The sequence below is a fragment of the Alligator mississippiensis genome, chromosome 14 (assembly GCF_030867095.1).
Source record: "Alligator mississippiensis isolate rAllMis1 chromosome 14, rAllMis1, whole genome shotgun sequence".
NCBI lineage: Eukaryota > Metazoa > Chordata > Crocodylia > Alligatoridae > Alligator > Alligator mississippiensis.
In genome coordinates this window covers 41,867,807-41,883,785 of record NC_081837.1, presented here as the reverse complement: position 1 = coordinate 41,883,785, position 15,979 = coordinate 41,867,807, and positions in this window count along the sequence as shown.

Sequence of the window (15,979 nt, the reverse complement as noted above, 5' to 3'; positions counted from 1 at the left end):
TCACCACCTAAATCCCCACTTGAAAGAAATAGCTTCGGGTTAGCAGAAAACGAGTACACCCACGATCGAGAGGGTCAGCACACGGGGTTTGCACTGCTTCAACGACATGGCTTCCAAGCCAGCTCCAGGGACATCAGTCTAGCTTATGTAGACAAAGCTTTTAGGACTTCGGTGCCTTGAGCTGTCCTTCTGCAAGGAGGCAAATTAAGCTCCAAATGAGGAACATGGGAAAGGGCAACACATCTGACCACTCCTCTTCTTCTGCTTTTTTTTTTTTTTAATTCTTCTTCTTCCTAAGCTTGCTTGAAAGCAAGAGAGTCCCATGAGCTGTTCAGTCTGTCTCCGTCTCCACAGAGCCCAGGAAGCCATCAAAAAATCTTAGTCATCCCTATTGACAAACATGGGAAAAGCAGGCAGGGTGACCCCCTGGAGGCACATGCTGAAGGCTTCCCCTGAACCAGAAGGCAACAGAGGAGGGTGCAATCTGGGTGGAAATGATGGGAACATCTTTGTGTGCTGATGGGAGGAAACCCACCCGGCTTCTAACCTGGGAGAAAACAGAAAGAGGGAAGGATGCTGGTCTTAGCTTGTATAGACAGTTGAATCAGGACACTTCTGACTGTCACTTCAGTTTATGGGAATACAAACGAATGGTCCTTTCCTTGCTTTAATGATGGCTTTTAAGCCTAAAAATAATGAAGCAAAGCTCCCCAGGATGGGGTGACCGGTGTGCCTCCAAATCCAGGGTGAAGCAGAGGCCGGCTCAGCCACCGGCATAATGGCTTTCTTCCCGCGCTCCCCAGAGAGCGAAAAACTTCCCTCATGGCTCGTATTCTGGTTTTGCTCCCTCACCTGCACCCGTGCTCCCTGAACCCTCCAGGGGAAGTTTTAAAGCTGACCTGACAATTCACTGCTTGAACAATCCTCTGTCCCTTTTATCAGGCCCTTTGCTTTGCCAGTCTGGCATAAAGGAGCTAGACTATAACAAAGACTCCAGCCCCAGCACGGTAGCTGGGTGAAAAGGCCGGAGGAGGGTCCATTTGTGGAAAGCTCTAGTCTAAAGAAGACTTTGAACATAGAGCACTCTTTCAAAACCGGATTTGTTTTGTGCAGGTTGTGCCACAGCTTGTTACTGCATTTTAAATGCTTATGCCAGCTGGTCCCAAGCCAGCATCGCTCTGTGCCCTAGATTTTAATGTCAAACTATTCCGAAAGCCAGGGTTTTGTGGTAAAGGAGGGCAAGTGTGACAAAGAAAACAGAGCAGAGGGCCCTGGTGTGAGCTTGGTACATTCATTATTGTAACAGAGGCAGATGTCACTGACTGCCACTTTCTTACTCCAGCTATACCTCAGTGGTAGAAACTTGACTAATAACAGTTGCTGAGGGAACAAGAGGATTATTCAGGTTCAGAGTACCAATATCAGCCAGGTTAAGCTCTCTTAGACATAGTGCCAGCATGATGAGTTTCTGAGATCCCAGGGCCGAGACGCCACGGCCAGAGGCTACTCTGCCTACGAAGTGCCAAGTGGACAGAAGCTGGACTAGGACCAGCCCTCGGCACCTACTACAGTCCCTGGGAAAAACATTCATGCAGAAGATGGTGTGTCCTTCTCATTGCCTTGTTGCAACCTAATTTGAAGGCTAAGCTGTCATCGCAGTCCAAATTAGATTCGCTTGTGGATTTTCAGGGATGCAGGGCGGAATAGGGTCACGCTTCGGAGCCTCAAGCTGAGCAGGATCTTGCCCGGCGTGTCTGATTTCTAGCAGGCAATCAGGCAGGTACCACGAGGAGCAACACCAGCCCTGATGGCTCACCAGCTTGCTGCATCGGGCGATGCCTCCGTTCTCGAGTTGGTTCTCTCCCTTCGCACGATGTCTGACTTTCAATATTTGGCCAAACTAAACTAGATCCCCACACCTATTCATCTGTGCTCCCTCTCTGCCCGTAAAGTGGAGGAGACATAGCAACTGGCTCATAGCGAGACCCAAGCACGGATGTGTCTGTGAGCCACAAGGTGAGTTCTGACGCACGTGGGCACCGGGTGTGAAGAGGCAACCAACCTCAGCGTGCTGTGCCCTGCCTGGGAGTTACTGCACCTGTTTTCACTACAAGTCTGAGCGAGGGTAGATGCGATGAGTCTTCACAGAGATCAGCCATGAGGCCGGGCAGCTGGCATGCCTGCTTTCAAGGAGAAATGAAAGTGGGAAGGGTTGGTCTAAGACCCTGAAGTGAGGCTCAAAATGCCCACGGCTCCACAGGGAGGTCAAATCACAGCCGTATTGCTTTCGCCTAACTTCCCTCTTCAGTTTGCAGCTCACAGCATGTGGCAACTAGGATTTTCAAAAGGTCCTAAGTGATGAGCCTAAGTCCTATAGAAAAATCAAAGGCAGCTGAGTGTTTGTCTTGCTTTGGCGCCTTTGAAAGCTCTTGCCTAAAATCTGAGTTTCTCCCAGACCTTAACGTGCAAAGGCACATTACACCAACACAGGGATTTTAGCTGGTGCCTCAGGACACAATCTACCCGTTCTCTGCGGCGTTGTACGTACCGGTTCTTTTCCTAACTTTGGAGGCTTTCATACCACACCCGTTACCCTGGTGTCTGAGCCCGTGCTATTCTCCGAGTCCCACGCTTCAACGGCATGTCGAGATGCAAAGCTTCTGGGGATCCTCTACAATTAAAATACAGTGTTATTTTAATAATAAAACAAAATGGTCTGCTCCGGTCGTGCAATCAGGCACATCTATTCCAGTTCAGCATCACTTTAAATACTCTCGGTCACAACAGCATAGCCAAGCCCCTTCATATTGCTTCACAAAAGCTAGATCTTGGGGCCAACTTATGGAGGAAGATATTGTACTGCTAAAACACTGCTATGGGGAACCCAAGACCAAGATGTTAAGGCATAGCAGAAGCAGACCCTGACAGAGGCTTTCTCTGTCTAGGGCTTGTCAACCAGGAAGATGGAGCCATCTCTTTTTCCCACATCAGTTGACAGGAGAGGAATCCTGGCAAGGCAAGCGAGTACAAATAGCACGCTGGCTCGGTACAATACAAATAGCATAACTGGGAATCTTATCCCTCTAGCTTAGCCATGCCTAGTCCTACCAAGGATGACTCGGGTTTTGTCTTCTGAGTCGTTCAAATGGTCTCAACTCCAGTACACACAGGCAGAAGGAGAGCCTTCACGCACCAGGCTTCACACTGCTCTATCAACTACTTTAAAAGTAAAAACTGCATGCAGGACCTGGGAAGGCAGACTCGGGGCCCTGCTTGGGCACTCCACTAGCAGCGTCTGCTGGTGGCGAAGGCAGCCCAGACAGGGCTGTAAGGGTTTCAGTAAAAGGTCCTTTCCCAGGCCAGGCATTGCAGCTCAGCCGTGCGGCGGGCTTTGCAAATCGAGCCCGGAGACTTCTGCTCCACGGCTCACCTGGCAACAGAAGCACGAGCCCCTTCTGAATGCATCTTCCCTGCAGAAGGGAGGTTTCACAATACCCAGGGGAGGTTACTTTAGCAAGAAAGGGGCCGGGTGACAGCACCCTGTGGAGGTTTCCCAACAGGAACAGGAGCTGTTTGCTTTTGCTTCTGCTATCACTTGCTGTGTCCACACATATCACAAAGCTCTTCCAAGAGCATCAATCCTGATTGCTAGGTTGAGCGACTGGTTGGTTTTAAAAGCATTAACTGGAGAATGCCAGAGTTGCAGGCTGGCAAGGTGAACCAGGAGCAGAGACTTAGTGCGGCTGCTGTTAGTTAGTCCAGTAATTAGTGCCTCCAGGTTTGAAAGAAAGCATATCCTGAAGCACAAGACAGAGCAGGACTCTAGGTAGAGTGTGACTGGGACTATGAGACTGAAGAAGGAAGGGAAATAATCCATTAATAGCACCTGATCTTGGGCAGGTTAAATCAGCACAACTCCATCCACTTCTTTTGATCGACACCAGCTGAAAACCCAGGCAAGCCCTTCAGGGACCCATCTTGCACTGACATTAATTAGCTTCCCTCAATCTGTCCTTTTCTACTTCAGCCTGCTATGATGCCTCCCCTCCATCCCCGAGAGGCCTCTCTCATCCCTCACTCCCTGCAGCAGTGTTTGCTCCTGGCAGCTTGGCATTTCAGAGCCAGGTCTCACGGACGTGGTTCGCGTCTTTGCAGCAACACCGTGTTTTTCTCGCTTTGGTTTCATTCCCTGAACCTCTTGCAAATGCCATCTGGGCCCACGCTGCTGGGGTGCTCTTCAAGCCCCTACACAGTTTCGTATTGTCAGGGCTGATCAGAGGTATTCTGGTTTTCAAGCAACAAGGAAAAATTCTGTCTTCCCTGGCTAGGAAATATGCTGGGAACATTTGAAACGGGTGCTCTGGTCATAGCTGTCCATCATCACTTGGCTTTTATGGTACATAACTTCTTGTTTCTGGCCTCTGCTTTTACAAGAGCCCGCTGTGGATCTACTACATTGCAAAGGGTTCTCGTTTTTACAAGTTCACTGGCTTAGGCTAGCAGTAGCCTTAGCCCTAATCGGTATAGATTCATAGATGTTAGGGTCGGAAGAGACCTCAACAGATCATCGAGTCTGACCCCCTGCATAAGCAGGAAAGAGTGCTGGGTTTAGATGACCCCAGCTGGATACTCATCTAACCTCCTCTTGAAGACCCCCAGGGTAGGGGAGAGCACCACCTCCCTTGGGAGCCCTTTCCAGACCTTGGCCACTAGAACTGTGAAGAAGTTCTTCCTAATGTCCAGTCTAAATCTGCTCTCTGCTAGCTTGTGGCCATTGTTTCTTGTAACCCCCGGGGGCGCCTTGGTGAATAAATCCTCACCAATTCCCTTCTGTGCCCCCGTGATGAACTTAAAGGCAGCCACAAGGTCGCCTCTCAACCTTCTCTTGCGGAGGCTGAAAAGGTCCAGTTTCTCTAGTCTCTAGTCTATAGTTTGCAGGGAACATGGCAGTCCCAACACACTCCCTTCTGCACATTTGCCTGCTGCACTGAGGCAAGCTCTGGCAGGCCTAGTGCTAATCCAATATTTATTGATTTACTAAGCAGTTTAGCTGTACCAGCTTGGAAGAGTGCAAATAGCATTACTGGGAATCTTATCCCTCTGGCTTAGCCACACCTAGTCCTAGCAAGAATGATTCAGATTTTGTATGGAAGGTTTTGTCTTCACAAGTCATTAAAATTATCTCAAGCCCAGCACACGCGCAGGCAGAGTGAAGTTGGTGTGGCTGCTCAGGTGACAGCAGCTTCCCACGAAACCACTTAGGCAGATGTCAGAGGCAGCATGGTTAGGGGCTGTGAGTTCACAGCACTGCAGTCTTCCTTTGTACCTGGGTGTTTCCACGCCTCTGCTGTCAGTGTGAACAACAGCACTTTCAAATCTCACAAGAGCTAAGTCAGAGCTCAGAAACTAAGGGCTGGTCTGGCCCACGTTAGCAAAGAGCGCGGCCGATGTAAAAATGGACTAGTACTCCAGTTACATTCAGGTGTCCTGCTCAATGAAGTAAAAAGCCCAATGCTGCTCATGCTTGACCTTGGAACAGAGATAGATCCATTCTCACTGAAAAGTCTGGTGAAGCTGAACCACTGCTTATCCTAGACATAGGAGGAAGTGTGGGGTGAGGTTGAAGATTCATTTTGCACCCACATATTTGCATGTAGCCAGCAGTGGGATATCCGTTACAGCCCTGATTTCATGCTGATGCTGCCAGACCTGCCGTGCAGTCAGCATACATCCCTAGCACTTGCTAGTTGGCTACTGCTTGCTAGAGTCCACCAGGGACAACAATATCTGGAGGGGTTTTCCTTTCCCAGCCTATCCTCGTTTTGTCCGGATGAGTCAGAATCGCGCACCTCCGGTTTACGTAAGTGGCATCCAGCAATCCCACAAAAAGGACTGTGCACTTTGAGACATGCCCTTGCTCTGCCTCATTGCCATCATCCTCCACCACTTCTGCCTTTCACAGGAGCTGTATTTACTCCGCAGCCAAATGCAGAAGAAATCCCTCATCAAAACAAGAAGGACAATGCAAACTTCACATTATCAGAGGCATCCCCTTTCAGGTACAGCAGCTTCCTTTGAGTGGAATAATTTAGCAGTGATGAAAGAAGCTGGATTGACAGTCCCAAAGACCACATCTCTCTCTTTAGGCACAAGTTAGGTACAACCCTGACAAAGGTTGGCGCCTCCTTCTCACGCTGATCAGAACCGACACGAACAGCTGCGGAAAAGGAAACCATTTGCAACACGTGACACCAACAAGAGGTTTTGATCCTACAACTCAGGCACTGTAATGCATAGTTCTGAGCACTCCTTATCTGGTGATTTATGTACACACAACCAGCTCTTTGAGAAGACCTCTCTTTCCAGGATGGAAGCTAACCAATGCCAATTAAGTGCATCACCCTGGAAGTAACTGGGCAATTCGACTGCTCTGCTATTTGATCTCGCAATATTTTGAGCCCTCTGCAGGCCATCCTTACCAGGTAGCTGCATTACTAGATTTTCTGCATCACCCCACTCGGTTTCTAGGATCACCTGTAGCAAATATCTAACGCGGTCACTGTGGGTCTTTCTTGCATTTACTACTCATTTGAGCCAACCATTCAGGACATTTGGTTCCTTCTGGGAAAGGAAGGGTTGAGCACACTAAAGCCACTGTCTAAACAATAAGCCCTAAGCCTCCTCTATGGATGAGAGATGGAATAAAATCTCACATCTATTCAAATCATCAGCTTCTCCGTCTCCCAGAGCAGCAATTACTTCTAGCAGAGGCAGAGACTAGAAACCAGAGACGAACCAGCGAGATCTCAGTGAAGTTGCTGACTATAATAACTAATGCTGACTATCAACCCGGTTCAAAGCGTAACCCCTGACTGAACTCAACTTTTCACTGACAGCAAGAAATAGCAATTTTTACAGTGCTGGAAATGTACTAAAAATAAGAGGGCGGAGTGCAAAGAGAAACTTTTTTTCCAACTAGCTACTAAAATTAAAGCGTTGTGGTAAATCTTTCATATATTCCTCGAGTCAGCAGCTCACAGGTACAGTTCCTTCCTGTCATCGGAAGGAACCGGGCTGGACACAACGCTGCATATACGCACACAGATTATATAACGATTAAATGTCACGGGCCTGCTCGTTAAGGTGCTCCCATTCTGTAGATTCGGTTCCAAGCCTGAAAAGAGTTATGGGCCCAAATAATGGCATTTAGTTATTTAAACACTGCAAGGGCAGCATGCAAGGGAACGAGCTGCTAGTAGGGTGATATCTTCCTGCCGTCCCACACAACTGGCCACACCAAAGCGGCAATTCTTTACGGATGCAAAAGGGAAAGAGGATATTAATTACAACCGTCCCCTTAAAACGTGGCCTAGTACACATTGGATAACGATGCACTTAACCGCGGTTACGCCAGCTCCGTTAACTTTGCAAATACCCTCTCATTAGAGTCGATGCCTGATGCCTATTTCACGGCAGGAAGTGAAAGACTCTGGACTCAGATACAACACGTTTTGAAAACGGTCATCCAGAGAGTGCAGGGACATCCAAAAGAGCCCATCACCGAGTTACTTACAGCCTTTTTGTGTCAGTAGATGTTTTCTTTAAGCGTGGCCCAGGGTCACTGGGAGTCTTTAGTCAAGGCACCTGGGCTCGCTAGAAAGGTGAAAAGCAAGCAATGTTAGTAGATGCGTCACCCGAGTTGGAGCTCTTCAGAGCAGTAGGGCAAACGCTGCCAGGAGGTCCTGGCCCAGCAGGCTGCAAATGCTCTGCAGAACCTGGGATGAAGGAACCTTCTCCCAACTCCAGGTCTAAGACAAACTAAAGGTCTTCAGGGCATGATGGAGACTGACACCCAGACCTGGCTCGGCAAGCGATGGAGCAGCCCTGGGGTTATGTTCCCTGAGCAGCGGGTTGATGACTTGAAGAAAAAGGCCCATCCAGTCCCTCTAATGATCTCAGATGGAAAGGCAGACCTTGCAAGTGCCCGAAGGAAGAAGCCTCATTTGGCCTATCCTTTGCAGTATGGCACATGAAACCGCCTGGCAGCACTGGTAGGCTGCTATCTTTGCTGAGAAAACCCAATCTGCCTTTTTTCTAGTGAGGCTCTGTCAGCAGCAACAGAGGATGTGCCCTTAGCCAGAGCTGAGAATAGCCCGACTACTGAAGGGTCTAGGGGTGGCAGCAGCTTTGTTAGTAGTCACTTAGCAGCCTACGGGGAAAGCCTTACCGTGTTTTCATTTTGTACAGCCTTATGAACTGAAATGCTACCTCCGTGTTGGAGGTACAGCTGCCATTCACTGCCTGAACAGCTGTGCAACAGTCCTACTGTACGTGATGATTCAGGGAATCCTTCTCTATGCAGCTTACAAACCCTGGCTGATGCTGTGAGGAGATCTCCTATAGCAGGGGCTGCCTCTGCATGGATGTGGAAGCCACCATTTGCTGACAGAGGACAATTGTCATTCATTAAAACGACACGATCACCTAATTTAAGTGGAAACAGTATGGGATGGCTGTAGCCAAAAGAACTAGTTTGCGCTTATGTCTTTGCAGGGACCTGGAGTTGGGAGAGTGGAAAAGGACAACAGGTGGAACAAAGAAATCCAAGTTTTGGTTCTAGCTCGTAAAGCCCACAGAGGTGAGGCTGGGAAGGGAAGAAATCCAAAAGCCACACACAAGCAGCTCTGAGCAGGAGAAAGGAAAAGCTGGGGCTGCTCCTGTAGCAAACAGAGACCTGCTTAACAGTGGAACCAGCCAAGACCAGAGTCATGACGTTAACCTGGAACAAGAAGAACGAGGAGAGCTGGGAACTGCCAGAGAAGAATCCTGGAAAGCCCCAGAAGTCCTGACCCAGGTTCAAGGAAGTTCAAAGCAGCAAGGAAACCACATTTGGAAACTGGGTACAAGGGGCGTATTTCAAGCCAAGACTAAGTTATTTTAGGGTCCTCCACAGTGCCTGTCTGCACCTGTTGCATCCTTGGAGAAAAGCTGTAAACCCACAGTAATGGTGTGTACTTAAGCCACCCAAAATGTTGGTGGGAACCCATCACAGCACCTCTTGGCTGAAGAAGTAACAAAGAGAACCAATGCTCAGGAAACGTGCCAGAGACACCAAAATAGAGAACTAGCGCTGAGACCCCATAAGCCAAGGGAAGCCTCAAAGCATCCACATCCAATGGATTGGCAACCAATATAGTCACTGAGCCAGCACGTGGCTTGAAAGGTCAACCAGAGCTGGTTTAATCATCCCCAAACTTCACCCCCTCAATAGACAGGCCAGCACAAAGGGAGATGACAATGCTGATCATCAAGGTATAAAAATAAAAAATGATTACACAATAATCATGTTCCAGTCATAGTTACATGATAAGGTGCTTATCTTTCATCATCTGCACAATCACTCCTGGCTTCCAGTTATGCTCGAGGCATTTGCAAAAGAAAGAAAGAAAGAAAGAAAGAAAGAAAGAAAGAAAGAAAGAAAGAAAGAAAGAAAGAAAGAAAGAAAGAAAGAAAGAAAGAAAGAAAGAAAGAAAGAAAGAAAGAAAGAAAGAAAGAAAGAAAGAAAGAAAGAAAGAAAGAAAGAAAGAAAGAAAGAAAGAAAGAAAGAAAGAAAGAAAGAAAGAAAGAAAAAGAAGAGTTAGCAAGAGATGCTTTCACATGCTCATCTAATTGCCACGTATCTTCATCTCAGATCTTCAGCTTCTAGTTGAAATCAAGCATGAATGTCTTCTTGTAAGGCCAATTAAAGGTCAGGACAAATTGGGTGATAGCCCCACAGGTGCCAACAGAACTGGATTGATGCTATTAACTGCGTAAAGCTGCATCTTGCGTATAGGTGGCCCATCACAAACTGCTCTAGTTACTACCTCTCAGATCCTCTCTGAAGATTTTCCCTGAAGAAGTTACATAGATTTGATCTGGTGTCTCCTACAAACCTGTTCACGGTAGAGTATTCCCATGCCCTTCAACCCTCAGGAAGAGAAAAGGGACATTTGTTCTTCCCTAACAATTGTAAGAGCCTTTCTTGGCAGATTGTGAGTGTTTCCCCCCCCCCCCCCCCGCCCCATAGGTTTGTTTGCTTGGGATTCATTCTTCTTCTTTTAATTTTATTTTGCTTTCAAACCTGGAGGAGAGCTATGAACTCGCATGAGTAAGTATCTGTTCTCAGTAACGCCCACACATTGACACAGCAATTCCTTTTAATAGCAGCATCTTTACAGAAAACAGATCTCTGAGTACCTTGTTACTCTTGGTATACATGCATTCGAGAGGAGACAATCATCTCCCTCCTAGAAGAGTGTGAGGGAGAAAACAGGGTTGGATGGAAGGGGTGGGGACACGCAGACAGTGGTGAAGCCATGGAAAGGGCATTGGTGAAGCCCAAAGCAGGTGTGTGTATGAATGCAATTGTAAGAGGGAGGTAGGAGCCACCACACTGGACAGAGTATCTGGAAGTGGAGGGGCTACAGCCATGCATGGAGAGAACAGGCCGTCTTGGAGATGCAAGAGATCCAACCAGGGTTCAAGTCACTTGGACCCTTGGGGAGGGGTCTGCAGAAAAAAAATAAATTGGGCTGCCCAACACCATGCCCTAATAAAATCAGAGACCCCAGGTTATGTTTTTTAAATCTTACAAGGGGGCTTTCTTGTGGGGGGCCCCCAAGCTCCCCCAAAATTTGCACCCTGGATCCAACCATTCAGAATCCCCGGTTAAATCAAACCCTCCCCAGTGCCCAGTTTTCACTGGCATCAGGTGACTCCCAAATTGTCCAAACCAGCATCGATGTGATCTCTTTAGACCAACACGACTACAACCAACACCCCCAAGCCCGTGCAGGCATCCAGAGCAGCGCAGCACCGAACACCTTCCACCTCAGCTGCCCCCAGGAATGAAGCTTCTGTTATTTCTCTTCCCTCCACCCTGTGTCTACAAACACACGGGAAAACATCTCCAAGCCACAGACCATGCTGGGGATGAGATTTGTGCGAGAGCGCACTGTGATTGCCAAAAAAGGCTCGACACACAACACGATCTGGGAAAGCCGCACACCCCCCGCCCCCCCAAGCCACGCTCGGGTTTTTCAGCGCAAGTATTACATGTGTTTATAGCGAACATTTTCCAAACCGCTGAGCCTGTGCAAGTGCTTTGTGCTAACGGCAGCTGCGGGTCAAGACTCTGGAAAAAGCTGCCTACACTTCACACCTCTGTGCAATACACATGCTGGTATCGTGCACGTTTCCGCTTCAGCACTGTCAACTGCGCTAGAGCATCAGGGCTGAAGACTAGGGTTTTAAATGACAGGTTTCTTGTTTTGGAACCAGGCAGCCAAAGAAAAATGCCTCCCTCCCCCCACTGTCTCCTGCTAGGAATGATTGGAAAAGGCTCCTTGCTATTAATTAATTAATCAATCCTTTCTGTTTAGCTTGGTGCTCTTGGTAGCTGTTTTACAGGAATCAGCAGTTTGACGTTTCCCTGAATACAGAAATGTTAAACCCCTTTCTCGAGCTAATATTTCACGCCAGACATCCTACATCTCACAGCAAACTGAACTAAGGGTAGACCTGCAATTAAGGTATTGATCTGGGATTTGGGACAACTGGATTTAGCTTCCAAATCTATCCTTTGCCCAACCTTCAGCGAGGCATTTCATCTCTCCGTGCTTCCGTTTCCCCACACCATGCAAAGCCATGCAACTTTCTTAGGTCGCAGGGGAGATGGGAACAGAAATCTTCTGATATTCAAGAGACGGGGACTATACAAGAAAAAAAGATCATAGACAGGTGTAAGCCAGAACTCAGTATGTTGGAGCAAAACTAATCCATTTAACAGCCCTGGTTCTTTGGGTAGAGGCGATATCTTTTATTTGACCAACTAAATAGTTGGAAAAATTGTGCTTTGCAAGCTTTCGGGCACAAACACCTTCTGCAGGCATAAGGAGAGCCTGTTGGTGTTGTGTGTGCTCTCCTGGGTAGACTAGAAGCCAATCTGCAAAATGCAGGTCTATTGGCTTCTATTCTAGTGAGGAGAGCTCACAATTCACCAACAGACGCTCCCTGTGCCTGAAGAAGGGCATTTGTGCCCAAAAGCTTACTAAGAACATTTTTTTCCAACTATTTAGTCAGTCTTATAAAAGATATCACATCTACCCAAAGAAACTTGTCTGCCTACGTCCTTAGACCAACAAGGCTACGACCAACAGACCTGACATTTCAGCCTAAGATGCCTTCCATGTAGACAAATAAGAGTCACCCTTAAAAAAGGAATAAAAGACAATGAGAGAGACATACTTCTGCCTGGTTTCTTCACTACCCTCTGGGATGTGAAACACATTCAGAAAATAAAGGGTCTCAAACCTCGACAGAATTGGAGACTACTCCGATTTAAAAAGCACAGGCACCTCTCTCTCCCCGCCTTTCCCTAACACAGACACACACGCTTATGGCCTACACCCTTGGCAAATTGTACATGTTCCTGTTCATAACTATATAGAAGCAACCCTCCTGTGAGCATCTCAAATCACCCAGGTTGGGGCCTGGAAAAATGTATCTATATAGATAGATCTATTGATAGATATATAGATGAAGACTGATGGTTTCTGCTTTTTAAGCAGCAGTTCCCAATCTGCCCAGCTGCTGCATTTCCATACCCCTGCATTTCCATCATGGCACTTTACTGGAGATCAGGTTACTTAACGATTTGTTTAGGCGTTTGTAACTGAAAAACAGGAGGTTTCTCCGTCTAAGTCACTGGAAGGTAGCTTCAGCATTGCATCAGAGTCAGAGCTCTGTGTTGTATTCATGGCTTCTGCCATTACACTTCGCACAGCAATGATGCAGGTTTGAAGTATTTTGCTAGCTTCTTAACACATCTAAGGCTTTCAGTCGGTGCAACTCCAAACCGCAGTGTTTTCTGACAGTTTTAGTATGAGTTGTCAACATCACAAAATAATACCATGAGGGCTCCCAGCCTGCTGGGAGCAGCTATGCAGCACATGACCTGAAAATCCCCAGAGCACAAGTAGAAGAGGAAGACAAGATGCACACTGCAAATCATTTCCAGTAGGCTCACGACTGTCCCTTGCGTGGCCTTCAGCCCTCGAGCCAATGCTAAATCAGAGGCACAGGAGGAAAGCGAGATGAAGTGTGAACTCAGGCCAGCAGTGTCCAGTGGATGCTGCATCAGCTCAGCAGAAGGGGGAGAAAGCCCCAGCTGAAACCACACCAAAAGTTGAGTAAAGGGACCAAAGGACATGAAGTCAGGACACCTCAAATCAAGTGACTAGTAATTTTGGCTGCCTATGCTGAGAAGCCTTAAAGAAAGGGCTGCGTGCAGTCTATTCGTCTGTCCTACGCGGGACTCCACCAGCAGCAAGGCACCCAAAAATCACTCACGAAAGAGCCTTGGCCTAGGACTCTAATCTCGTGCAGCGACACCTGGCAAGTCATTTCCTGTCTCTGCACCTCCAATTTGCCATATGTAAACGACAGTAAATATTTAACAGTTGAGATGTGCTGCAAGGCTCCTTGAATTAATACTGACATACCTAGAGAGAAGGTGCTAAATGCAAAGGTACGATCTACAAAGTGGGAACAACACTGCTCATCTCCAAGACATCCTTATGTTCAGTCAACCAGCTTTGACAAAGCCCTTTGCGATCCGTGACCGAATGATTATGGCTCCTGACACTCTTTAGCCAGAGGCAGCACAGATCTGATGGTCTAAGGAGCTGGTCTGGCCTCATGTGTCAACATCAACATTTAACACGGACACTGCTGAGGTCTTCAGGTCAGGGACAGCTATGACTCCAACTAGACACAAGTAAGGACAATGCCACGTTACATAGAAGGGAGCTGCTGTGAAGAGCCAGGCCAAACATACCCGACTCTTTCCACCTCCAGTTGGCCGGGAACCATCACCTCTCCCCACCCACGGATGACCTGGCCAAAGCAGCCTCTCGATTAGGTCATTGCAACTAACTGCATTTGGGGCTGGAGATGGAAACAAGCACCGACTCCTAGAGAAAGAGGGCTGGAAGTGACCACAGGAGATGATCCCAGTGCAACCCATTGCTCTAAGCAGAGGCTGTCTCAGTCCCAGAACCACTGTGTGCAAAGCAGGCTGGAAGCTCTAGCACAGTTTGATCTGAGCAAAGTTGTCAACCCAAAAGACTGTATCGAAAGATTACAGGTAAGAAAATAATAGAGTTGTTCTGTGTCATTTGTTGATCAGGCCTCATATGATGACCTGATCATAACACATCAGAGCCAAAACTTGCCTTTAGCTGGTTTCCTTACCTCTAGTCAGAATGAATTAGTGACTTTTAGATGCTGAGTCTGCATGCAGGGAGTCATTTAGCCTTAGGCTCTATGTTAATGGAAGAAATTGTCCGGTTCCACCACGCGCTCCTTGCATGATGCCACTGCCGCTCTTAGGCCTTGATTGGGATCTTCAGAGCCACAAAGCAGTCGAGTCCTCACTGCATCAGCGGGCACGTCCTGGTCCATATTCCAGCGAAACAGCAGTGCTTCTGCACGTCAAAGCAACCCCCGAAAGCCAAGCGCTAGGACTCGGGACTATTCCTAACTGGGGAGCTAGCCCGAGGACAGTAGCGGCGTTGGGAACCAGGTGACCACCCAGGGCCCCACACTTTAGGCGGCCCCAAAATTTTATAACAAATTTGGGGGGGGGGGGGGGTGAAGTTTTTGCAAAGAAGTGCTCTATTTGCATTCTAACACTCGACTATTTATCTGATTCCCCCAAAGAATATTAAGAAGATCCATGATACAACTGTGGTGGGTTAATATTTACCCGAGTACCTCTAAGGCAGGGGTGGGCAAAATGCGGCCTGCCAGGCCATTCTATCCAGCCCGGGGGGCCTCTAAAAAATTTAGAAAATTAATATTTATCTGCCCCCGGCTGCCTGTCATGCGGCCCTCGATGGCTTACCAAAACTCAGTAAGCGGCCCTCCGCCCAAAATAATTGCCTGTCCCTGGTCTAAGGGGTCTCAAAGGACTCTCTTGCCCAGGGCCCCAACAACCCTCAGCCCCCCACTGCCACGGGCAAATCAAAATAACCCAGAATCAACCACCACTACAAATCGAGAGATTGCCGAACAGCACAGTTTTAATTCATTAACAACCCAAGCGGAGCTCCATCTTATGCAGGGATGAAAGGCAGGAAGCTCTGTGGAGTTCGCATGACACTTTGTCCTTCAGATACGCCCTAGCTAGGCGGTGTGTAGATACCACTGCCATGGGTGCAATAGAAAACACTATGACAAATTAAAGAAGGGAGATTTCATCAGCTTCAAAAGCCACAAAAGCAGGGCTTTTTTTTTTTAACCAACACATTTCGAATAGACGTCAATCCCTGCTGGTTGGAGCGGAAAAGAAAAGTAACCAGTCTCCCAGTGTGAAATCACTTTAAAAAAAACAAAATCAGATAAAGCCTTTTTTAATCACCTGCTCAGAGCTTCCCTGCTCTCTGCGTTTTGGCAAAGCTCATGGGCAGCCCAACCATAGCCCCGCTCTGACAAACACTGATCCATAACGTCAGCACTGGGATGGCGGGGCGTGGGGGAAACGACTGGAAACTCGTGCCAGGCTGATGCACATCTAAAAGGCACCTGATGTGAAAAGCTTTGCAGGATGGCACCGAGGTGTGCTGATGCAGCAAGTCTTGCTGGGCCCAGCAAGAAAGGGGCAGGGGTGGGCAAGATCAGGCCGGGGAAGTAACTAAAACATTTTGCAAAATGCTGCTGGTGTGCAGGAGGAGGTCTTACCTGCTCCAGGCACACAAAGACCCCAGCTGCTGCTGCATCTGTCTGCTACTGCCCCAGCAAAGGCTCCATGTTTGGGGGCAGGGGGGACACCATCCTGGCATCTGCTTCAAGTTGGTGCCCAGACTGGTGCCCCACATGCCCCCCCTAGTTACACTACTGGATCAGACTGAGGTGCATTAGGAGCCCTTTGACCTAC